This window comes from Homalodisca vitripennis, chromosome 1 (assembly GCF_021130785.1).
Source record: "Homalodisca vitripennis isolate AUS2020 chromosome 1, UT_GWSS_2.1, whole genome shotgun sequence".
NCBI classification, from domain to species: Eukaryota; Metazoa; Arthropoda; class Insecta; order Hemiptera; family Cicadellidae; genus Homalodisca; species Homalodisca vitripennis.
In genome coordinates, this window is record NC_060207.1 from 161,095,941 (window position 1) to 161,123,515 (window position 27,575).

The 27,575-nt window shown below is 32.6% G+C and overlaps 1 protein-coding gene across 3 annotated transcripts in view; it reads left to right on the forward strand.

Moving 5' to 3' along the window:
- LOC124375224 (protein tincar) overlaps window positions 1–27,575 on the forward strand; it is a 450,528-nt gene that overhangs the window by 57,695 nt on the left and 365,258 nt on the right. The window lies entirely within an intron of this gene.

Sequence of the window (27,575 nt, forward strand, 5' to 3'; positions counted from 1 at the left end):
GATGTTGATGTTAGTAACATTTTGAATATTTGTTTTACAATCAAAACATAATTTAAAATATATTAGTAGTGTTTCGAATTTTGAATACTGTCGCTTTAAAAAAAATTTCTGCTATCTGTAGGTTGCAGTAGCCTTCACTCTGGTGTCACTGCCGCCTTCTGCCAGCATTTTGGTTCAAACTGCGACGAAATACTGCAAACACAATGTAGGCTCGCTGTGGTGGTTTTTTTTTCCTAATTAACACCCATTGATTAAATATCTCTCTATGGCGAGGCCGAAATATTTAAAATGTGTTAAAACTCTTATGATTCGGTGTGAACCGGAAACGTAGATGTTAGTCAAAAGGAGACTAAGAGAATTTTCCAATTGAATTAGGTTTCAAAGCGTTTGAATAATACAAGTTCCGGTGGGATAGGAACGGTACTAAAACACAAGAGTGTGCTGAAATCAAATCTTGTTACGAAGTTTTAACATTGAATTTCCGCATTATTTTCTTTATACTCTATGAATTAAAATTACATGTTAAAAACTCAAATGATTGGATGATTTTTTTTACAAATGTATTTATTCTGTAACCTTCTCGTTGTCATCATGATTTTCCACAAGACCAACTAAAAATATTCACTAACGCTCAGCCAAATCCATTGGAGTGACATGACCTCAGTGTTGGTATATTCCTAAAAAACTTCAAGTCTATACGTCAATTCGTTTTTGAGATATCCTGCGGACAGACAGACAGAAATGAAATTTTTGGGATAAACTTGGCTAAAGCTCAGCCAATTCTTACAGTTACAGTTTTAGCCATAAAGAAGCAGGATAAGTGGCACTTATACTGATTCATTAATGTGTTTTATTATATCACTGTGTCATCTGGCATCTCTTGCATCATCTTACAATGGCTCTTTCCAAATCAGGCACGATGTCTAAAAAGTTGGGTAAGAGTATAGTCTTTTGGTGTAGCGAAACTAGTGACGTTTACAACCATACCGCATGAAATTATTGTCTTATTGACAATTAATATTTATACGAAACAACTAAATTTAAAAGAATACATTTTTAAAAGCTCGACACGGTAGAAGTGTCAATATTAGTATCTGAATTGAACTATATTTTAGTCTACTTATAACTAATATTTTGGTTTGAAGATTTCTGTATACATTTTCTTCGTGTTATGTAGGAGAGCAACAGAATTTCTGTTCATGCTGTTAGCTGCCAAATCGTTTATTCCGCCTTGTCAGGTTGAGTATGTCGAGATGTCAGATTTCTGTATACATTTCCATCATGTTATGTACGAGAGCAACAGAATTTCTGTTCATGCTGTTAGCTGCCAAATCGTTTATTCCGCCTTGTCAGGTTGAGTATGTCGAGATGTCAGATTTCTGGTATACATTTCCATCATGTTATGTAGGAGAGCAACAGAATTTCTGTTCATGCTGTTAGCTGCCAAATCGTTTATTCCGCCTTGTCAGGTTGAGTATGTCGAGATGTCAGATTTCTGTATACATTTCCATCATGTTATGTAGGAGAGCAATAGATTTTCTGTTCATGCTGTTAGCTGCCAAATCGTTTATTCCGCCTTGTCAGGTTGAGTATGTCGAGATGTCAGATTTCTGTATACATTTCCATCATGTTATGTAGGAGAGCAACAGAATTTCTGTTCATGCTGTTAGCTGCCAAATCGTTTATTCCGCCGTGTCAGGTTGAGTATGTCGAGATGTCAGATTTCTGTATACATTTCCATCATGTTATGTAGGAGAGCAACATAATTTCTGTTCATGCTGTTAGCTGCCAAATCGTTTATTCCGCCTTGTCAGGTTGAGTATGTCGAGATGTCAGATTTCTGTATACATTTCCATCATGTTATGTAGGAGAGCAACAGAATTTCTGTTCATGCTGTTAGCTGCCAAATCGTTTATTCCGCCTTGTCAGGTTGAGTATGTCGAGATGTCAGATTTCTGTATACATTTCCATCATGTTATGTAGGAGAGCAACAGATTTTCTGTTCATGCTGTTAGCTGCCAAATCGTTTATTCCGCCTTGTCAGGTTGAGTATGTCGAGATGTCAGATTTCTGTATACATTTCCATCATGTTATGTAGGAGAGCAACAGATTTTCTGTTCATGCTGTTAGCTGCCAAATCGTTTATTCCGCCGTGTCAGGTTGAGTATGTCGAGATGTCAGATTTCTGTATACATTTCCATCATGTTATGTAGGAGAGCAACATAATTTCTGTTCATGCTGTTAGCTGCCAAATCGTTTATTCCGCCGTGTCAGGTTGAGTATGTCGAGATGTCAGATTTCTGTATACATTTCCATCATGTTATGTAGGAGAGCAACATAATTTCTGTTCATGCTGTTAGCTGCCAAATCGTTTATTCCGCCATGTCAGGTTGAGTATGTCGAGATGTCAGATTTCTGTATACATTTCCATCATGTTATGTAGGAGAGCAACATAATTTCTGTTCATGCTGTTAGCTGCCAAATCGTTTATTCCGCCTTGTAAGGTTGAGTATGTCGAGATGTCAGAGTGGTTGTTTAAGGATCGCTTTGACAGATCAATTTAATTGACACATTATTGTGATACAACCACATAATGTAAAGTAATTTGGTCTTTTCTAAGTCTTATAAAATCGTGAAAACCCCATGAGTCTTCAGATGTAGGCTTAGTACAATACTTATTGGCAATGCGTATTATACTGGAGATGAAAAAAGTAGTTGGGTAAAATAGGATAGTAAAAATTGAATTTTAGAAATATATCATTATAACGAAAAGCGATTGTTATATACCCGTAATAAACGAGATGGAAAATAAGGGAATGGGTAGCTCAAAGTTTACAAACAACGATGTTCATCTTGTGATCCATAGAATGAGAGAATACAAAAACGTTAAAGTAACACCGCATAGAAAAAGTTTACCCTCTGATCAACCCGTAAGGTTTAGGTTCTTAGGTATGTATATATTGAAAACATGAAAATTCTTTAATTTTATTTGGAAACCTTAGAATTTTGACTTATTTTTAACAAGTGGCCTATTGAATTGGAAGGCCCTCTTGCAAATAAAGGTGGGAAAAGTCAGCGTCATTTTGTCAGTCTGTAGTCAAAGCGAAACTGGGACACCAATGAAGCTACGAGGTTGAAATTTTACGCTTCGAACAAATTTGATCCTCTCCAAGGCAAGAGGAGGTTTTAGTAAAGCACTTCACTTAAAAAGTGAAATGAGAGGGAGTAAATATCAAAATTTGTAATAGGATATTAGTAATATTCACGGTTCATAGGTGTATGTCCATAACGCCGTTCGACAACGATACCTAGAAACTACCATTGCCGGACAGAACATCTGTAGCGAATTTTGTTGACTTAGCCCTAGGTACTAGCCTTAGTGAGACGTCTGGTTTTGGAATTCCTTTGTTAGGAATTACATTCAGAATTTTAAGTGGTGTTACAACTTAACTGTTCAAAACCCCGCCATTGCATTTTGAATATATGTTATTTAATTGTACAATTCAGAAATTAATAATCAAGTTCTTGAAACTACACGTTATGATGTTACATATTTTTAAATGCAAAAATCTTAATATTTTCAATTTAAGGTTTACATTATAAAACCCGATAAAGTGATAAGAGTTTTAATAAGAGAAGAATAGACAAGTGGTTAGTATCAAACATTCATTGTTCCTGCTCACTTACCGTTAGAATGGGTTTTCCTAAAGACAACATGAAGACTTTTATTTCCACAATAAAAAATTCCAAATGTAGGTGAGGAGTATTTTAAACATCTCGGGTCTCCTCTTCCCTCTCTTGAAAAATGCGAGTTGAAAAAGTAACACATGAACAAGCTTTAAGTATGTTGAAGATGGAGCTTGTATTGGCTACTGTTAACTTAATTACATTTAAACACAAACCAATATTTCAAACATTAACTTTTGTTTTTATTCTTTCTATCGAAAGGCCTTACAAAAATACAAGTTTTAAATATTGGCCTTTTTGTTTAAATGTAATTAAGTTAAGCTTAGCCAATACAAGCTCCATCTTCAACATACTTAAAGCTTGTTCATGTGTGTACTTTAATAGAAATATCCCAAAAGGTTACAATTAAAAGTCCCTCTACTAACATATGAGGGTTGACGAAGTTACATTCTGTTTCTTTATTATAATATGTATGTTAAACAAATATTTTCTAATATGTATGTATCATGTAAGATATATATATATATATATATATATATATATATGTATATATATATATATATATATATATATATTTTTTTTTCTTTGTACACAATTTGTATTAATAATATTTAAATACAGTTTTAAGTACAGTTATTTAAGTACTTTAATCAACCCCTCTTCCATGTGGAAAACCGGTGAAAAATTAAATCACCCGGTAGGGGCTACTTTTGATCAATACTTGGTATACCAATCATAACTGAAGCGTTCCATACACAACACATGTTTATGCAAGGTAACCATGCACGTGCACGCTCCAGAGCTCGAGTAAACACGAAACAGTCGGTAGATCAAAGCGTCCGCAGCGCCTCCTGGTTGATGACTGGGTAATTAATTGGCTTAAGTACAAAGCGGCGCGACAACAAAGCTTGTGGGACATTAGTGAATAGTCTGTTGCCTTTGGCAACCGTAGGGATAATAGGGCATTTACCCCGCCCATCGTAGTTCGTTTTATGATAAAGATTCATTCATACAGGGACAGTTTAAAACTGGGTTTTACTTTTCAACCGTTACAGACTTATTAATGACGATCCATTGTTAGGTTGAGATACACCAATGTACACATATCCTATAAATATATTATTATGATATGAATGCAATCCCTGTACTACTTCGTAAATGTGGTAGGCTGCGATAAACGTATTGAAATATTCTGTGATATAATATAAAATTTGTATATGCTGAAATGCTTTATATCTTTACAATTTGAGCATAAATAATCTTGTTTGATGATCAACCTGGCGTTTTAATCCAGGCTCTAATTCTACACGAGAAAAAATGTTGGTAACTTTTTATGGTGCATTTGACCTTTTTGTAAGTTTGGATACCAGTAAACAATTGTCTATCTCATGGATTCTTCCAATGTAATAAACGCTTGTATGCCTAGTTTGTTTAGGACATTATTAGTGTATTTTTGAGAACAAGACAAGTGGAGCAATTTGTATTTTTATCATTAACTCTTCACTTCTTAAATGCCATTAACAGGTTCGTTGCTCATCTATTATAGTGAAGATAGATTGCTCATCTGTGCTTTCCAATCTGTGTTTAAAATAATAGTACAGTTCTAAAATCTCTAAACGTTATTTTTGTGATTACAGATGTATAATGGATTGAGTACTTCCATTCTTGATATGTTGTACACACTGATCTAGTTTGAGATACAAGAAACATATATAATGTAAACATATTTATGAATGTTAAAGAATCCTTTGTACTTGGTATTTAGGAATAAGGAGAAGAATTTTATAAATCAAATTTATATTATGGAAATACATGAAATGCTGCATAATTATTACTTTAGGGCTCTGTACTACGTGAAGATTAAAACTTTTTTCCATTCTGGAATCTTTAATTGGTGCTTAAGTTTAAAAAAAAAACTGATATGGACATCCATGGAATAATGTTTACCTTAGTATAATTATAAATTTAGTCAGCGCATTCTATTCATCATGTACACTTTATGTACATGATGAATACATTATGTAGCAATGGGACCTATGTTTAGTTCATTATATTTATATCTATGACAATTGATTAACAGCATAGTAGCCTCAAAAGCATAGTAGCACAGACAAACGATGTGTACCGACTGTCTCTCTGTGATAGTATTATACTGAAAGTATGAAGTACACAAAGCAGCGAGGCTAAATAGATTCGTGAAGGCTGCATATAAAGAGGATTATCAAAGATTGAGTTTCTAGAGATCAGCGGCTTCCAGAAAGTTGCTCCTCAATTTGTGTACCAAGCACAAGTTTTACAGCACAGGTAGGAAGGTACATTTCAGATAAGAAGACGCCTTTATCGGTCGTAAGAACCCATAAGTTGAGTCTCAATTCACAGGAGCTAATACTAGATGAGATATCACTCGCAGACCATGAACCGGTTATTTCCTAGATGGCAATTCCTCCCAAAGATCAGGAGGGGACAACATGTGGAAGGGATGGTTTCAAAGACTAAAGAGGGTCCCTGTTACTTGGACCAATGGTTTTAAGGACCAGTGGTTTGAGGATTGAGTTAGTTTCATCTAGCAAAGATCCATAAAACCCAGATGGTACTCTAAGTTGGATTGTTTTACAATTATTTCTAGAGAACGATGGTTAGTATTCCAGCGATAATTCACCCAACAGGTTGTGGCTTCTAGTAATCATTGTCCCCTGTAACTGGTGGCTTAACCTGGATGATGCCATACTTGAATAAATCTAGAAGCCAATAAAACGAATAAATTGGAGGATTCTAGAGGTTAGGTTGCCCATCACGTCGTTTACACCCAAATACCAGAGGTTTTCAAGGACCTGGTGTTTAATGCCCAGAGATTTCAAAATTGCTGCCCTCTGATCGAGCATAACGGAAATGTTTAATGCTGAGGTTACTGACTGAATCCTCTAATCTACGTTACATGAACAACAAAGTATTTGTAATTATTCATCTAACAGTTAGAAAAACAAGATATCAATATACAGGAAACAGATACATTTATATAAGCTTGAAGAACTCAAACCCCCCTCCCCAAAAAAACGTGCATGTCTATAGAAATAAAACCTCAATTATAAGCTATTTAATTCATAACAGTAGTTAAAGTGCCATCAAACACTGATTTTCCGAATAAGAAATATTTATAGTTTTGTGAAATTACCCACGCTATGACTGCGGAAAGTTTTTACGACCGCCAGTAATAAAACGCTCGTTATCAGAGGTTGTGTTTAGCCGAGGGAAGCCCAGTTCTCATTATTTATCTCGGTATCCTTGCCCCTCATGTATCTCATTTGGGTGATGTTGCTATTAAAATTGACACAAGACAACGTTTTTCATTAAAACGAACGTTTTTAATTATAAGATGTGTTTCTGCACCTGAACTTGAAAACAGAAGCTTTTATATTGGATAACATGTATTTTATTTTAATAATAATTAATATGGACATTGGTATGTTGATTCAACTTAGCAACTTTATAAACTTATCCCTATAAAATATTAATAAAGTAATTTTTGTAATAACTTCAATTTCGTATAAATTAAAATTTGATGCATTAAAACATTTTTCACATAAAACTTACTTCCTGAAATGGAACTAAAATATGTTATGTGATATTTTATGTTGCTTTACACATGTCAATAAACCAATATTATTTGAATATTTTACTACCGGGAGATATTTCATTGCCGCACCTTAATAAAATAACTTCATTTTGTATGTGTGTTAAAATTATTATACACTGCACAAATTACGGCTGTTTTTAATACTTGAGTTGGTTCATAAAATTCGAGTTTTTTGAGTGCGCTAACCTCAAACTTTATTATTGTTTCTGTCGAAGTAAATACAAAAAAAAAAAAAAAAAAACACAGCTGTTTTTTGTATGCAAACTGCCCAGTATTACTATGTTGAGTTATTAGTTAACAAAAATGAAGTCAAATGTTTTAAATTTTAAGTCTTTATTTTGTTTTTCGTATGGTAAACCTAATGTTTACCACGCGGAGCAAAAGCGTCTTTAGGCGCTTATTTGTATTTGAGATCTTGGTTGATACAACACGATTCGGACTAATACGACCACTTTTGCTCCTTGTGATAAAGACTACTACATTTGAATTTTGTGTATAAATTTAATTATTATAGCCTATTAAGTATCCCACTACATGCATGTATAATATAAAAAAGGTATTAGGTATTCAAAGATTCTGTTCCCTACCTTCACTATCGAATGGTTGAGGATTTGTTAGATTACTTTTTCCAAAATGGATAGTATTTAAACACTGATAAAACTTAATTTAGTGACTGTATTGGATGTTGTTTGCTTGAAAACCTCCAACGGTCTCTAGTCTTTTATTAGCTACACCTTAAAAACATTTTTAGTCTCCCCTACAATCCTTATATTTTGGGATGATGGCAAATACGTTAGCCTATTAATAGCCTATTAAGTATCCCACTACATGCATGTATAATATAAAAAAAGTATTAGGTATTCAAAGATTCTGTTCCCTACCTTCACTATCGAATGGTTGAGGATTTATTACATTACTTTTTCCAAAATGGATAGTATTTAAACACTGATACAACTTAATTTAGAGACTGTATTGGATGTTGTTTCCTTGAAAACCTCCAACGGTCTCTATTCTTTTATTACCTACACCTTAAAAACATTTTTATTCTCCCCTACAATCCTTATATTTTGGGATGATGGTAAATACGTTTGACATTCTTCCCTTAAATTATTTTACATCTCACTTTAAAGTCTTGATAAAACTTATAGTGTCCAGTTTGACGCTGAAATTTTCCTTTGTTCAAATGGATAGTGTATTGAATAGTGTATTGAAATTGGTTTACTTGGCAATATTGGCTTTGTCTCACATATTCCTTTAATTCGGGGTATACTGTCATTTACTGTTTTTGAATTTCATCTCACTCCTGTAATCAAGGTGGCATATTTATAAACTCCATCTAAAATATCATCAAGTGAAGCGAGTTGAAAGTTTAAGGTTATGTATGTTATTCTCACAGAGAAAAAACTTTAATTTACATTGATTGCACCCTTATTCTAGGCAAGTGTAGTACAGGATTATAAAGATCTGAATAAAATTAGGAATGAGATCAAAATGCATATTATGTTTGACCAAATGTACGTATCTATTAGAGGATTTAAAATATTGAAAATAATAAAAAAAGTTATTCTACTTATCGTGTCACAGGGCGTGGAGAAGAATCCAGAGAATTGCTCTTAAAATGTTTTCAATATGATCAGGATTACGATTGGAATTTGGAATACTTTGAACCGATATCTGTTGAATATGGAAGAGACGCCGTTCCGCATTTTTAGGGGCAGAGTGTTTGCATACTTATGGGAAAATTTTATTTTTTATCAGCGACGCATCTTCAGGAATGACTTTCTCTCTTCTCTGCTGTCAAATATTTCAAAATAAAATAAAACTTTGTCAGCCACAAATACCAACAGTTTTATAAGCTTTAACCTTTCTGAGGTAGTATTTTATAACTTTGTAATGTTTTAATAAATAATTAAACTAAGAAGTTTTGCAATTATTAAGTTTCATCCTATTATGAAGTTACAAAGTTATCCTGGTAAAGAAAATGTGAGTCGTATTTAGCTAGAGATCAAATATTAGATTGAACTTGGTTAAAGTTGGTTGACTCTTCAGTAAAGTATCAATTAAATTATACAAATCAGTTGCATTCACATATTAATTAGAACACGGTTTCATAACATATATTTCAGTCAATATTATGTAGAATATCTCATCTTCTCTCAGAGTAAGGTGTATAAGCACATGCGCATTTGCGATTGTGCTATCACTTTTTTATAATAGTAGTACTAGAAATTATAAAAAATATTATAACAGTAATTATTTTGGCCAGCTGGGTTAAAGGCTCAAGGAAAAACAAGTGAAGATTAGGATATTGAATTTTTACATGAATTATAATCTAATATAATGATATTTGTAATAAATTATATTTAAAGAAGCCATATTGATCAATTGTGTAAGATTGAAAGAAATAATAGTTGTTTATAAAAAACTGAATGTTAATCATTATGAATTTTAATTCATTTGGTACGTATATACATACTTGGCTTTCACTCCAGTTATATTTTATGTACATACTGTAAAACGTTCATATCCTTATTTTCAACCATTTGCTAATCCGATGGCCCAATTTACTATGTTGAATATCTGTCGTACCTTGCACAAACGGCGATTAGGTGTTTCCTGTCTTTATCTTAAACCTAAAGAATAAGAATTTAAAAAATGATAAAACTAAACGGATTTTAAGAGATAGTTATTTTAAAAGAAATGTTGGCCACATCCCATTAAAATACCTATTATAAAGCCAGAAAAAATAAGAAAACTTTTCATTATTCTACGAGGAGTGGTAGGAATTTGAAGCTGCATTTTATGTAGTTTCATAATCAGGCAAAAACAACTGTTGAATATAAGGTTATAAATGCTCTACAGTATGTACATAAAAGATGACCTGAGGGAAAGATAAGTTTATATTTATAAGTAATTTAATTTACGTAAGGAAAAATTAGTAAGTGTCCTGTCACTCTCTGAGGGTCTAACTCTTGCAAATATTACAAAGCATATCACATTCATATCTTTAGATATTGTTATTTGGACTCGTTTGCAAAACTACCTACATTTCATAATTTGGGTGCTTATAGTTCCTTGTCGAGTGATCCTAAAATTTGTTTAATTTAATACATTTAGGGAAGTTATAGACCGAATCAGTTGAGAGACTGAAAATATTTTATGTCTTATGACCTATTGACTTGATATTACGCATGCGGCTTCATTTATATACGAGTAACACTGAGATTGATGATTGTACATGTTATTCCATGGACTTTGACTGAGTTTAGCGAATATTCTTACATTTGTCTTATGGGTAACCATGATGGGAACGAGGAAATAGCAGAATTAATGAATTTTTAAACAAAACTCAGTTCATCCATGAAATATTAAAACGTGTGACATATTTACATGTGAAGCCTAACTATCATAAAAACATACATAATTTTATAGTTAATTGGTGTGTACAATATTATTATGTAAACATGAAAACCAATATAATGAAACAAGTGTTAATGTATCATGTAGCAAGATATGTCGAGAAACATTTCATACATATACTTAATTTTACGTGAAACTTTATTTCTACAAGAAAGAGATCTATGATTCGTCATTTTTGTGTCAACTAATTTTTTCATGATTATCCGTCTATCTGTCAGCACTACAACTCGAGAATGAAACGAGATTTAGATTTGTAATTTTACATTAGCTAAACCTGTAAAAACCACATGGTGTGGGGTACACCTACACTGTCCATAGACAATAAGTTTGCTGAAGGTGCCACCCATGGGATTTGACCGATCGTCATTGAAACCTATCACTAAGTAGGCAGGCATAATTTCTCTTTTGTCTGCCGGGGATGTAACAATTGTTTCAATGGCTATTATTTTAAGTAAAAAATTTCCTCCTAACAACAATTCGATTGCACCACCTCAAAGCATTGGTTAAAAAAGTTGGTAAAACATAGTTTTATTTTCCAATATGACGTATCGTGGTGTAAGTCGGCATCAGCGTAGGAATGAATAGGCTGTTCAGGGGTCCTGTCATGTCTAGGCTGCTCTGGTGTAAACGCCCTCCTTATATTGGGCTGGATTAACCGACCGATTATCCGAAATCCCTCCGAATCCAATTGGAACACGCACTCTCCTACTGAAGCTTGGAAACCTGAGCAAATATTGATAACTGGGTAGTAGACTTGAAATGGTATTTATTTTTAAATAACCCGTTTCTGTATAAATTGGCTACTAATTAAAGGAATAATATTGATTTAGCCAGAACTTTAACTACATAATAAGTGTCAAATCCTATTCAGTGTTGTGCGTAATGTATTATGCATGTATTTCAACGCTGTGTAATAATTTAAATTTGACTGCTGTTTTAGTTATGTGTAGGATAAGTTAATTATGTGTGCGTAATAAATTCACACTGTCGTGGGAATTCACGTAGTGAAAGTTAACTATTGTAGACGCTCTCGTTGTAAAGGCGTAGCCTGGCAGAGTTAGATATGTACTGATTAATTTTTAAGATTAGAATGTTTTAAGTCTCCGTCAGTACGTGTGAGTGGCTTTGGATGCTACAAACAGTTTACCACAACAATTTACAGTTAATTCAACATAAATGATCCTTTATTAATTATTTGTGACTTCTTTATGAATTCAATTCCTAATAGGTTAATGTTTTATAAGTGCATTTTTGAGGAAAATGTTTTCCAATAATATTTTGAGCAGAATTGGATTACAGTTATTTATTATTAATATATTTAGTCAAAGACTGTTTATTTTGAGAACGGTCGTCGACAAATTAACGCTAATTTTGAACTAAACAGTTTATCTAAATAAACAATTAAAACATTAAGTGCATAATAATCTTGTTACAAGTAACTAACCTATTGTTTGGGAATTCGGATCACAGCGTAACTGACAGGGTAAATGTTTATTCAACAAGATGGTAATTTTTGCCGTCACTGGATAATAACGAACTATACAAATCAAAATTTTAAACAATAGTAAATCAGCTCGTTAAAAACACGTTGTTTTGGTTAGAAAGATATTTTCAGGGTTTCCTTAAAAATGTTCATCCATTTTACTAAAATTGTATTGTGGTGTCAATTTTGTTTTAGATTTTGAGTATAACAGTATTGAATAAATCGTGAGTTTAAGGCGTTCATTATTATTGTTGATTTGTGAAGCATATTAATTTTAACAGTATAACATCACTTTATTTAATCTAAAATGAGCTAAACAATTATAATATTTAAGTTTCATAAAACCGACAACACTTAGATGGTAATAAGTTTTGTTCTGTAAGAACTTTAAATTTCTAGTATGTTGGTGCTAAGTTGTTTTCGGATCTCGTTAATAAATCTCAAAATTAACCCACGCGAATAAACAATCAATCCATCGGAAAATACTTTGATATTTTTGATTACATCAGCAACTCAGGTAAACAAAATTAATTGACCTCAGAATACGTTACTACCACAAAACCTAAATTTACTATTTTTTTTATTATTTAGATAGTTATGTAATATATGACTGTTTTTACATGTCTTGAGTACGGTATTATATAGTTCTAACATCTTTTAAAATCATTTCGTTTCCAAGTCCAATTTAAATTTTATCAAACGTTAATAGAACGTGGGCATTTTGAGAGTCAACATCATTGAAATATTATGAATGAAGACGATAATACATGGGTGGGTGTGGTCAGCCGTGACCTTACCAGCACTGAAGGTCAGTCAATCTGATCATCGCCTTATTAATTTACGTCGTATCTGTCATTAGTATCTAACTCAGTTATAAACACGTAACAACATTATCATTGATAAAAGTTTGTGCGCGGGCAACGTTTATGACGAATATGAGACATATTTAAATCGTAGTTAAATTAAATACACTTTCCCCCCATCTTAACCCATATCCTTCGAAAACCACCTTCTTAATCTTCTATTGATAAGGAAAGGGTTAACACCTACTCTGAAATAATAATAATCTTTATTTTCCAAAAACAATAAATAACAAAGAATACAGTAGTATAATAATAATATCTAGAATTAAAATATGTCAAAAATAATTTCATATATAACTAAAAAAAAGTATCGTGCTCATTCTGACCAGTTTTATGCCATGTTTTTCGGGATTGGATAAATGATAAAAAAAACAAACAAATAAAAGGTTTTTTTCATTTTTATTCCAATTAATATAGAATAAAAGTCAGGTCTAAGTAATTGAAAACTCCAAGGCAAATCCTGATTGGACGAAAAAATGTAATACATTAACGAAGTAATTGTGTTATACAGAGCTTTAAATATGACTGTAATTTCTAAACTCCCAATTGACCTTTACGTAATTAAACAAATTTGCATTCCAATAAAAAAGAAACTTATTACAAAAGAACAATAACTCTTTATCGCAGGTCTCATTGAACAATATAAAATTACAGTCTAATTATAAAATTAATACTTAGACGTAACCATGTTTTTCAAGATTTGTTAAGTGATAAAAAAACAAACAAATAAAGGTTTTTTTTCATTTTTCAGTCTTAGTTGAAATTTAATAAACTTTATGCTAGTCCTATAGAATTCATGCACACATTTCGTAATAAAATAATTTACTTACATTTCACATTCATCCATATACATACATACTCATACCTTTAAACATTGTATACATACATACAAAGAACAAATGCATGTATAAGAAAACCCTAACATGAAATAAAAAATATAAGTCAACTTTGGATTCTAAATAACAAACTATCTATATTTTGCACTGTAATTAACTAATCTCTGAGTTTTCTATCAAATAATTGTGAAGTATCTACACTTTTAATATCATTAGTTAGTTCTATTGAATATTATAGAGGCCAAGAAGTTATATGTTTTAGTGAAAAATGTTTTTGTTGGTCGAGGTAATACTACATTAATAACCACGTGATCCGACACATACAGATTGTCATTCTTATCGAGCAACCACTACTCGACGATGGGCGGGGTCTCTTTGAGTTGTAATTTAGAAAGGTTTAATTACTCTGATGCGTTATTCTCGTTTAATTATAAATTTAGACAACACAGTTTACGTCAGTGTGAATATTTATGTTTATACAATGAGGGGGATGGGCAGCATACGGACTTGTTTCGTATTTGACCATTTCTAAGGAACAGATGGTTCAAAACCTTTTTTTATGCTAACTGAATCGTAATGGAACTTAAGAAGTAATCCTATTATATGGCTGGGAAGGATTGTGACAACACTGCCAGCTGCATATATTGATATAATTTACTGTTACTATCAGTTTTTAAATTGTGGGATTTTAATTTCAATCATAAATTAGATTTTAAACGAGAGATAAGCAAACGAGAGATATCAGGTTAAAATTGGATAATATCAATAGAAGAGTTATAATTATAATATAAACTACTATTAGTGCCTGTAAAGTATTAAGTGCATCAGTTAGCTAGTCATCAATGAGAACAAATGATCATTTTTGTATTTTTAATTGGTTTCCTGCTGTATTTAAATCAGCGACTGATAGTTATGCTTGGGTTGGGTCGTAACATTAAAGTCGCAGGGTTTTAGACATTTATATTATTTCTAAGTTAAAAAGTAATTCAACATAAGTTTCAAGAAAGGGTACGTCAAAGCCTGAGACGTAAGCTTGAGCATGGACGTAAATTAATAAATAAACGCCATTACAGACTTACTCATTACCATAGGTGTTGCTTTGTATATTCTCTTACCTGCATCTTCCTAGTCTCTGACACTGAAATAAGAAGACAGATATAAATTCTTGAAACACAAAGTTCATTTTTTTGTAACATATAATATCCATATATTTACGCTGTGTTACATTATTATTTTATCAACGCATTAATAAACATCGCAAATATTAATATTTCTTACATTATGTTCTGTACCCATTCATATTCGAGAATATGGCACTATGATATTATTTATGATTAATACATATTCTATAGATAACATAAGAAATTCTTTAATTTATCAAGTACATTGTACAGTGGTTTTGTTATCCAACATATAAGATTTAATTTTGTTATATTATGAGACATTTTCATAAATAGTTGTTTGACGTTTAATGCTTTCGCGTGTCTGATATCACATAAACATGTTTCTGCGAACAAAGTGACTTGTTCCACAGTAAAGGTATTGACTTCGAGTAATAACGTTTGTTCAAAAAAAGAAGTAATTTCCGTGTAGAATGGAGTGCAGGTGTTCCTTCTTAAAGCGGAACGATCGTGAAAGCCATTTCAGCGCATTTTATGGCATTAAGCTTTCCGACGCGCTGGCCCGAACGTGTCTGAATGCTAATGGGAATTTCTTAACAGCCTGGACCTGACCCGTCCGTACTTTGTCAGTGCAGACTGAGTGCAGTATTACTAGGGTTGTGTTACGTGGTTACCTAACATGTACTTTACTAATAAGAAGGAAGTATGGGAAATGAGATATATATTAAAAAAAACTGGAACGAGAAAAATGTTACCTAAATCTATATATTATGTTGTTTATAAAAGATTGCAAAAACCCAAATTATTAGAATATCTGATTACTATCATCATTAGGGAATCATCATTCTTTCTACTTGTTCATTTAAAGAATTATAGTTCTTCTGTGTATGTTGATTTGGGGAATCGTCATATATTCTACTCGTTCATTTATGGAATCACAGTTCTGCTATATCAGAATTCTCCTCTGCGCGATCATTTAAGAAACATAGTTTTCCTATACATGTTTCGTTTAGGAAACACAATTTTCATTTATATGTGCAATTAGTTAATCATAATTATTACATTCATGTTCATTTACGGAATTGAAATACTACCATACATGTTAATATGGAGATTCATTACTCACATATTAACGTCCATTTTGAGAATCACAATTCTCATATAAATGTTTATTTAGCGACGTTAGGTATATTTTCGCAATTACATAAAACGTAAAACCATAAAAAGCGCTCCAAAAAGTATAAATCATTATAAATTGAATTTAAAACGATTTTGACATATCTTATCTCAATATCCAACTCAACATAAAGAGATCATAATAACGAAAAAAATTTCGTGTTAATAATTATGCTCCTGGAACTTAATTAAATTTATACCTCGAAGTGAATTACTCTAGTTTTATACGAAAAGGAACGGAGTAAGATAATTGTGTTCTCAATTATAAAATAATTTAATTGTAGTTAGTATCGACTAAACGTTTAGCCAATAGAAGTAAATTATTTCAAGAGAATCCGATGAAACACGTTTATTTCAGCGCAGACAAAGCGATGCTTTGTACTTGTGTAGTGTAACGTTAGTGCACTGTAGCAGTATACGAGTACTGTATAGAGAGTCCACTATTGATCTGTCTGGACAGCTGTTTGTGTGGACCCCTGCTCAACAGTCCACCGTTTGTGTCAGCACGCTTAACCCTTCAGAGACCATCAGTGTTAAGGTTCTTTGAGTTTTAACGCTTACTGGGTGAAAATCGACCGGCCATTTTAAGCAGTAGCTAATATTAATTAATTTATAATTTCATGACACTGAATGGCAAGTCACATTAAAATAGTCATGGCCATTTTAAGTACCTATTAAAATAGGTAGTACTAAAAAAAAAATTGAATATTTCTTACGTTCTTTATTTTCATAGACACCATAATAGAATTTATACAAGCAAACTTTAACACCACATGTTTATAGTTTAATGTTTAATTTTAGAATAACAAAGTAACAGACTTTAAATCATTTCCGTAGCAATAGTTTTGAAGCCTATGGATCATTTCAGTCAGATAATCATCATGCTTTAATAACGCTTAGTCAAATTCAATGGGTGGACATGCAGCATCGTAGAACTCTATAAAAAAATCATAGGGATAGTTAAGCTACATGTGGTAACCTTATGCGCAATTATAGGCAAGAGAACGCTTCCAATTTCAGTTGCAGTTCCAATCCTTTTTGAAATCGGTGTTTCCATGTTAGTTTGTCATATTCTGAAACATGTAAGGATGTACGAGAAAATAAATACTTTGCATACAGAGTAGAAGATGGAGGAGGGTATCGGAATTAGAATTCTATTTCTGTTATTGTAAGCCTACTAAATTATTTTCTCGAGTAACCTTGGGAAATGTTACAAAATACGATGCTAGACTGTATACATAATATTTTTCTATATTTTATTAAATAGCCTGATCAATTATAATTTAACAATATTTCAGTTAGCTTAAATACACAGCTTTGTTGATACCTAGTTAATTCGATCTATTAGCCTACATGTCTGGATATAGACAAAGTGATTGTGTGTATTTGACAGATGTCAAGCAATCAGTTAAATGTTGTTGGATTACATCGGTACTCACACACTTATTACAGTAGAATTGACAACATTCTCATGTCTGGATATAGACAAAGTGATTGTGTGTATTTGACAGATGTCAAGCAATCAGTTAAATGTTGTTGGATTACATCGGTACTCACACATTTATTACAGTAGAATTGACAACATTCTCATGTCTGGATATAGACAAAGTGATTGTGTGTATTTGACAGATGTCAAGCAATCAGTTAAATGTTGTTGGATTACATCGGTACTCACACACTTATTACAGTAGAATTGACAACATTCTCATGTCTGGATATAGACAAAGTGATTGTGTGTATTTGACAGATGTCAAGCAATCAGTTAAATGTTGTTGGATTACATCGGTACTCACACACTTATTACAGTAGAATTGACAACATTCTCATGTCTGGATATAGACAAAGTGATTGTGTGTATTTGACAGATGTCAAGCAATCAGTTAAATGTTGTTGGATTACATCGGTACTCACACACTTATTACAGTAGAATTGACAACATTCTCATGTCTGGATATAGACAAAGTGATTGTGTGTATTTGACAGATGTCAAGCAATCAGTTAAATGTTGTTGGATTACATCGGTACTCACACACTTATTACAGTAGAATTGACAACATTCTCATGTCTGGATATAGACAAAGTGATTGTGTGTATTTGACAGATGTCAAGCAATCAGTTAAATGTTGTTGGATTACATCGGTACTCACACACTTATTACAGTAGAATTGACAACATTCTCATGTCTGGATATAGACAAAGTGATTGTGTGTGTATTTGACAGATGCCAAGCAATCAGTTAAATGTTGTTGGATTACATCGGTACTCACACATTTATTACAGCAGAATTGACAACATTCTCATGTCTGGATATAGACAAAGTGATTGTGTGTATTTGACAGATGTCAAGCAATCAGTTAAATGTTGTTGGATTTATATCGGTACTCACACACTTATTACAGTAGAATTGACAACATTCTCATGTCTGGATATAGACAAAGTGATTGTGTGTATTTGACAGATGTCAAGCAATCAGTTAAATGTTGTTGGATTATATCGGTACTCACACACTTATTACAGTAGAATTGACAACATTCTCATGTCTGGAATATAGACAAAGTGATTGTGTGTATTTGACAGATGTCAAGCAATCAGTTTAAATGTGTTGGATTATATCGGTACTCACACACTTATTACAGTAGAATTGGACAACATTCTCATGTCTGGATATAGACAAAGTGATTGTGTGTGTATTTGACAGATGTCAAGCAATCAGTTAAATGTTGTTGGATTATATCGGTACTCCACACACTTACTACAGTAGAATTGACAACATTCTCATGTCCTGGATATAGACAAAGTGATTGTGTGTATTTGACAGATGTCAAGCAATCAGTTAAATGTTGTTGGATTATATCGGTACTCACACACTTTATTACAGTAGAATTGACAACATTCTCATGTCTGGATATAGACAAAGTGATTGTGTGTATTTGACAGATGTCAAGCAATCAGTTAAAATGTTGTTGGATTACATCGGTACTCACACACTTATTACAGTAGAATTGACAACAATTCTCATGTCTGGATATAGACAAAGTGATTGTGTGTATTTGACAGATGCCAAGCAATCAGTTAAATGTTGTTGGATTACATCGGTACTCACACATATATTACAGCAGAATTGACAACATTCTCATGTCTGGATATAGACAAAGTGATTGTGTGTATTTGACAGATGTCAAGCAATCAGTTAAAATGTTGTTGGATTATATCGGTACTCACACACTTATTACAGTAGAAATTGACAACATTCTCATGTCTGGATATAGACAAAGTGATTGTGTGTATTTGACAGATGTCAAGCAATCAGTTTAAATGTTGTTGGATTATATCGGTACTCACACACTTATTACAGTAGAATTGACAACATTCTCATGTCTGGATATAGACAAAGTGATTGTGTGTGTATTTGACAGATGTCAAGCAATCAGTTAAAATGTTGTTGGATTATATCGGTACTCACACACTTATTACAGTAGAATTGACAACATTCTCATGTCTGGATATAGACAAAGTGATTGTGTGTATTTGACAGATGTCAAGCAATCAGTTAAATGTTGTTGGATTATATCGGTACTCACACACTTATTACAGTAGAATTGACAACATTCTCATGTCTGGATATAGACAAAGTGATTGTGTGTATTTGACAGATGTCAAGCAATTCAGTTAAATGTTGTTGGATTATATCGGTACTCACACACTTATTACAGTAGAATTGACAACATTCCCATGTCTGGATATTAGACAAAGTGATTGTGTGTATTTGACAGATGTCAAGCAATCAGTTAAATGTTGTTGGATTACATCGGTACTCACACACTTATTACAGTAGAATGACAACATTCTCATGTCTGGATATAGACAAAGTGATTGTGTGTATTTGACAGATGTCAAGCAATCAGTTAAATGTTTGTTGGATTACATCGGTAATCACACACACTTATTACAGTAGAAATTGACAAACATTCCCATGTCTGGATATAGACAAAGTGATTTTGTGGATTTTGACAGATGTCAAGCAATCAGTTAAATGTTGTGGATTACATCGGTAATCACACACTTATTACAGTAGAATTGACAACATTCTCATGTCTGGATATAGACAAAGTGATTGTGTGTATTTTGACAGATGCCAAGCAATCAGTTAAATGTTGTTGGATTACATCGGTACTCACACACTTATTACAGTAGAATTGACAACATTCTCATGTCTGGATATAGACAAAGTGATTGTGTGTATTTGACAGATGTCAAGCAATCAGTTAAATGTTGTTGGATTACATCGGTACTCACACACTTATTACAGTAGAATTGACAACATTCTCATGTCTGGATATAGACAAAGTGATTGTGTGTATTTGACAGATGTCAAGCAATCAGTTAAATGTTGTTGGATTACATCGGTACTCACACACTTATTACAGTAGAATTGACAACATTCTCATGTCTGGATATAGACAAAGTGATTGTGTGTATTTGACAGATGTCAAGCAATCAGTTAAATGTTGTTGGATTACATCGGTACTCACACACTTATTACAGTAGAATTGACAACATTCTCATCTATATTTCAATTGTAATGTTTTAGTATGTGGAGAGATTAGTGTAAAACAGAACCAGCTCATAAAACATGGAGACTGCCACAGTTGATGTGAAATAATTATTTCCATTAGTGATTTAATTATTCGTTTCCTCAAATATTTTCAAATAAGCAATTTCTTTGTATGAGCTGTTTAAATGAATTTTCAATTTAAGTTCACGTTTTAAAAACTCCTTTTGTTAATATTTATTATAATATATACTTATACAATACAAACCTTCAACTATTTATGTCTTATAATCTTTCAAGATGGTGAAACTTTTTAATTGACACTAATTTTATTAACATACCAACCATTAGACTTGTTATACCATCAATGTGTACATATTAACTTCAATATCTAATAACAAAAATACTGTTTAATATTTCAAGATACATGACAACACGAGAGATCTACCTTTTTCTCGTTCGCGCCAGGACATTATTTATTGTAATTGTTCACTATTATTTATGCGTTTTAGTGACAGAATTTGAATTTTGCCTATCTACAAACTAATTATGCTCAGTATCGCAAGCACTTTTTTAGATACAAGGATTGAATGGTCTCCAACCAAGACATTTTTATGCTCATACTTACTAGTAGCTTTGAACATTTGTGATCTTTTAGGGCTAGCAAATTTGTAATGAGTGTATGTACCGTATTTTTAAAGTTCTTAAATGATTATAATTTTTATTCCATTAAATTTGTATCAAAAAGAAATATAAACTGTTCTAATGTATCAAATTCGAGTTTGTCCTTAAATATATTAAGATTTATTAAACAGTAAAAATATCCAGTTTATGCTCAATTCTTGATTTTATCTGTGATATATGTGAGATATATCAGTGATATATCTCAACGTGTGGGTTACTATATTTGGTTTGGGGGTTTAATGTCTTCACAGTGCTGAGTCTCAAGTTCCTTTCTGTATCTTCAATCATTCATTCTGTATAGATATTTTCTCATTTGTAATATAAGATCTTTACTCAAATATAGCTTTGGATATGCAACTTAACTTAAAAAATAATAACATGAGAAAAGCAGCTGAAGAAGATGATAATTTTGAAACTTAATTTTGAAACCATTCTGTACATTTATTGATTTTATATGATTTTTACAATAGTAAAAACGCAATAAAATGTATTAATTTCATGTTGATCTTTGCAGATTTTATAATGCCAAATAATGTTGGATCAAAAGTTGCATAAACTTAACTGCAATACACGTCAAGCGTCTTGCATTGTTCCGAAACTTGCAATACTGTTTAAAGATGTCAATTTCGTTTGACTGACATATTCCCCGCATCTTCTCCAATTAAGAAGTGTCGCTCTAGAATTTGAATTGTATCCAACATTGTTACTAAGTTGTGGTTTCGAATATTCAAGCAAGCCGCCAGGCCTCCTCGCCCTCTCCCGACAGCCACCCCTCTCATCTGTGCCAGCGGTGTCGTTTGTTTTCATTAAGCCCGTCTGCGGTTCCCAGGCGTCCTGGGACACTTAAGACAGAACAGATAGGAGAAATAACACTCTTCAGTTGATTAAATGTCAGACAATGTTTTTAATTAATTTCCAATAAAAGACTGTAAACATCGAATGTTTTCCTAGCTAAATAATCAACTCGGTTGTTATCAGTAAGTTATAGCTTAGCAATTGTTATCAGTATTCATAAACTTTAGCCAGTAGTTCGGACGTTCTAGTTGTTTCCCTTAAATTATCCATAAAAGGGGTTTCTTAATGATTAAACAGAGATTGTATTCATATTAGACATTCCCTGCTTATTTCGTAGCATAAAATTAGTTTTATTCGTTAATAGTTAATACGTTAATTACTTAATGCAATAACTTTGATTCAATGGAATTATGAGTTATTTACAAAAGCTTTGTTAATTAACTGCCTCTAACTTGTCAAACATCACAATGTATTACATCATATAAGTTTTTCAATGACACACGAATTATAATCCAAACAAAGGATTTAATTAATATTTGAAATATCTTTTTTCAATTCTTCGTAAAACGTATTGTATTCGGTTTTATTTTTTTAATGTACGCCTTCGTCTCTTGAAAGTCAATTATCATTTCACATATGTCACAGGATAATGAGTATTACCTTTTACATTTCTATGAATTTATCTTTATAAATATGTCTTATAAAATCATTCCCTGAGGGATTTCTTATTGGAAATTTGTATTATTTGTAAAGGGTTTTCCCTCTCATACAGCGCCTTGTTGAAGTTTTCCATTGCTCCACGCACTTCAATCTCGTTACAATTATTTCTAACTGGGCTGCAATCAGCAACCATTTTTCCAAATGTTTTGGTCCTCCCAAACATGCTATCTCACATTTTATTTATCAAAGAAGAACTCACTTCTAACTAAACTAAAACCATCGCAAATTAAATTACAGCCGGAGTAACACTAAGTTACGTTATTTTTAAACTAAGTGATCAACTATTATATAATGAACGTTTTCAGACAAACAATGAAGGTTTAAAATTGATGTAATAATTCAAAAAGCATATAATTGTTGACATGCTATAAATAAATTCACGCATCATTAACGCTTGACTCTCGCCGCGCTGACCTGTCTAATGCGACGCCATGTTGGACCAGCTGACAGTATTAATGGCGGTAACAATCACACTTCATGACGTCAGTGAACCTAACGGAACCTGTACGTAACACCATTATAACATATCGTGTCCCTTTTATGACCATTCCGTTATCGTTATATTAACTTTGGCGTTGATATACAATACAAGACCTTATTCATTGATAATACGTAGTTATATGTTTATTTCCCTTATTTATCTTTGTATAACTGAATTACTGAAAACAAATGTTTTACGTTTTTCAGTTTAATGTACTGAAATTAAGTATATTATTGAATTTTTAACAACTAAAAATTAATTATTTCTTTTAAACATATTTTCTCTCAAGATAGCACATTTTTATTAAAGGTTTAAAACAAGATCGAAGTAGTAATTTATAACTTTTAGCAGTAACCAATATTTCTAAAGAGTGTGTGAGTCTTGGACTAAACATTACTTCTTTAAATGTAAGAAACCTAGTAAAAAATATATATTTTAAAAGTACTCGTAACTTAACTCAGTTGTTTATATGGAAGCAACACACATCGTAAATACAGACCGCAAATACGCACTGCTCTTTGAAAATTGCACTTGAATAAACGAAAAAAGGTTAAATAATTGAGTGGAAGCCACAATTGTAAAGTGGACACCCAAACCTGCCCACCAACAACCACAGAGTAAAAATTAATTAAACTGCACAACTAGACATAGATTGATTGCGGCTTCTATTAATTAAGCTTCATTAGTTTGTTTTCATTTGAATGAACTGTTATTACTAACAATTAACGTCCCATAGAACGAACACATTTGGAACTTTTTGACGTATAATTTAGTATTACAGTATAAATATAATGCATGTGAATATATATTATTGTGTTATTTGTTAATGACCCCTAAGAGAAGGTGCGTGTAGGTGGAAGGGGGGGGGGAGAGTAATCAGGGACCATCCCTGACAATGTTTTCCTATATCCGTTTGTTTTCATGAAGCTTTTCCCATGAGACTGGGGACTCCGATTTCCCCTGCTTCCTACTGAAGCTAGAAGTACGTACTGTATCAACCCTTAGCTAAATATTGTGCTGTTTATAATTCGTGTTTATTGTTACGGAAATCACACAAAAACGTCATTTGAGATCAAGTTCCATTTTTTATAGTCGTCAAGGCATATGCTGTACAATAAAGCACCATTATCTATCATACTGTGCTGTGCTGTGTAAAATTCGGTTTGTGGTATAGCCTATTTCGTGATCTTCATATTCAAACTTATTACTTATTTACAGCAGATACTTTATTGTTATAGTTTCAGATTTAAAATAATATTACATGGTAATACTAACTATCGAAATATAAAATTTTATTTAGTACTTTCTTAATACTTTCAAAGGACTAGTAGTCTCTGTCAGCTAGTCTTCTATAATAATAGTTATTGACATTTTGAAGATTAGTTAAAACATCCCAGACTAGCATGCATTTTGGTTGGAGAATATATTTTTAAGCCTGACATTTTTATAAAACTGGCCAAATTAATCCTTCAATATAGATTGACGGACGAGTGATTAACTTCGTCCAACACTGTTAATGCTGCGGTTCGACAAGTATTGAGAGTGAATATAGCGACATCGTAAGTGAGGTATCCGCACGTCCTGTGGGAAATTAACGGCGGTTGGCTTGGGTAGAAGTTGACGGGATCAATGTATTTTTATATAAATGTATCAGGCTCAAAGAATAAGTTAATTCACACTCAAAACCATGTTATGTCTAACACGAGAAGAAGTAGACCTCTATCTCGACACGTCACCTCGGAATAAGAGCAGTTTACTTCTGTTCCAGTCAAAGCCGCCAGTGAGGGGTACTGACTGACTCATGTTTAGGCTTAAAACCCCTTTAACGCAAACGAAGAACCTGCTCCAATAGTATCCTCCGCAGTAAACTAAATCTATAGATCAACCCTTTTACCAAAACATCTCATTTGCTGTTAATGATGTACCGCTCCTTAATATCCATTACATTGCCCAGGTCTAAGTAGAACATCGATTTTTGTTTTTCCCAGGTATGTATAAACCAATCATAAGTGAACTATTCTGGGCCTTTCATTAACTTTTATGAACTAGTTTCTGTCAATTTAGTACGTTGTTTTGTATGCTGTATACATAACGCATTCAAGATAAAATAATCTCAATATTGCGAAATGTTATTGGAGGATACCTGTAAGACAGCAGAAGTGGCAGCCAAAGTAAAGGTGATCTAAAATTTGAATTTTAATAATACTAACTAAATTATAATGCACCTGATGGTCGACTTTTGTTACTTTCATTCCTGTACAACATTGAATAGTCCTTAAATGTAGAACTGACACTTACTCTGTTCAATTCTCATCTGCTCTAACTGCGTGTCCATTTTGTTTCTCAATCGTAAATCACATTTTTTATCTTTTGTCATTTATGGTTGCAAATCAGTTGTTTTCTCATCACAGTTTTGTGTTATAATATTAACATGACTCTGTCTATGTTCACGTTATAATCTACACTTCAAATAGCTTTATATTTGTGAACTGGGAACCAATATTTCTAGTCTATTAGTGACAGTGCTTTTGGATTTGCATTGCCTGTCAAGGAGTTGTTTGAACGTCTAGCATTTCTGAAAACACCGGCAGGACAATAAATCTAGACGATATCGGGTCGAACTCCTCATCAGTTCTACTTGCGTTGTACTCTCAAGTGGCAATTTACCCAGTCGATAAGTCAGCTGGGAGAGTTACTGAGCTTGAAATTGGATCTTAACTGCATCTCGACATTGTAATGGCGTCAGCTCGTCACGTCTTGGGCAGAGTTAACTCCACCTGACAGATCCCGAGTCTGATTGGACAAACTTTGCTCCGGAGTGGTTTGTAAGCAAATACAAGTAAGTTATCAACAGACACGCGGATCAGTTCTACTATGGGTAATTGGAATATTTTGTGTAGGGACTGACGTATAATTATGATTGCAGTACATTATTCACTTCAATAAAAGTTTTTGAACAAATATATTTCCCCAGGTTTTGGTTTATTATAATATGATTCTGTATAATAATGTATTATTACAAATACTTTGGCGAGTACTTATGATTCAGTCCTAGTATTTGTAAAGTTTCTTATTCAAGATACAAGACAAACTCGTATGTGTGAATCATTCCTAGACACGTGGTTTAAAAACAATCTCTATAAACTCATACCCTTACCTCTTCGTATAGAGTTTGACTTTTGTAGTTAGAGTTTTATTGTTCTGAAAGTTTAATAAATAACACTTAATTAAAGAATGCAAGTTAATGAAATGTAAATCTTTCAGTCTATTTGACAATACTGCTTTTGGATTCACTGAGCTCAAATATGTTCTGGAACTTAAGATTTCTCAAATCTATCCGTTTTGGTATGTAATACAGAAAAAAATGGTTAAAAAAATGAACCTTAAGTCCGAAATATAAACTAAAAAAACTATTTTGACTGTCTATAGTACTATGAGAGATGCTGATTTAAAAGGAATCTTTGTATAGTCAGATTTAATTTTAAGGATTAGATTTTATTAAGTCAGGCGACATAAAGTGTTGCACTCAGTGTGTGACGGTGTATTCCAAGCTATTAGTTGGCTGAGCGTAAACGAAGGGGCTGGAAGAATTTTATTTCTCTCTATCCTTCTGTCCGTGCGGTATCTCGAGAACGAACTAACATTTAATCTTAAAATTGTGCACGAATCTTTATTTCTATATATGCAATTTCGATCTAGTTCAATTATTCATACCCATCCATGGGATTTGGCTCAGCGTGATTGTAGACAATTACTCACTAAGCTTATAAAGTATCTTATGCCTGCCAAAATATGCAAAGATTTTTTTCTGTCTGAATGTCTGTCTTTCCCAAGAACATCTCAAGAAGGAAATGAGCTACATACTTGAAATTTTGGATGCAATCTGAGCGAAGCCCGTTACGCAGCGTGTGGTGGTGGGAGACCCTGTTTAAAATCAGCTGACTTAAAGGTCTGACTATTGATGTTTGAAAACTACAAAGGAGACGAGCATCTGACAGGGAGAAAGAGCGGTATTATGTATGTAATGAGAATAGAGGTACTTGGACAATGTTTTCACTGTCCATTCTTTTTTGTGTTAAAAATGAGCTTTATATGAGTTTCTCAAGTATTTACTTTGACACCT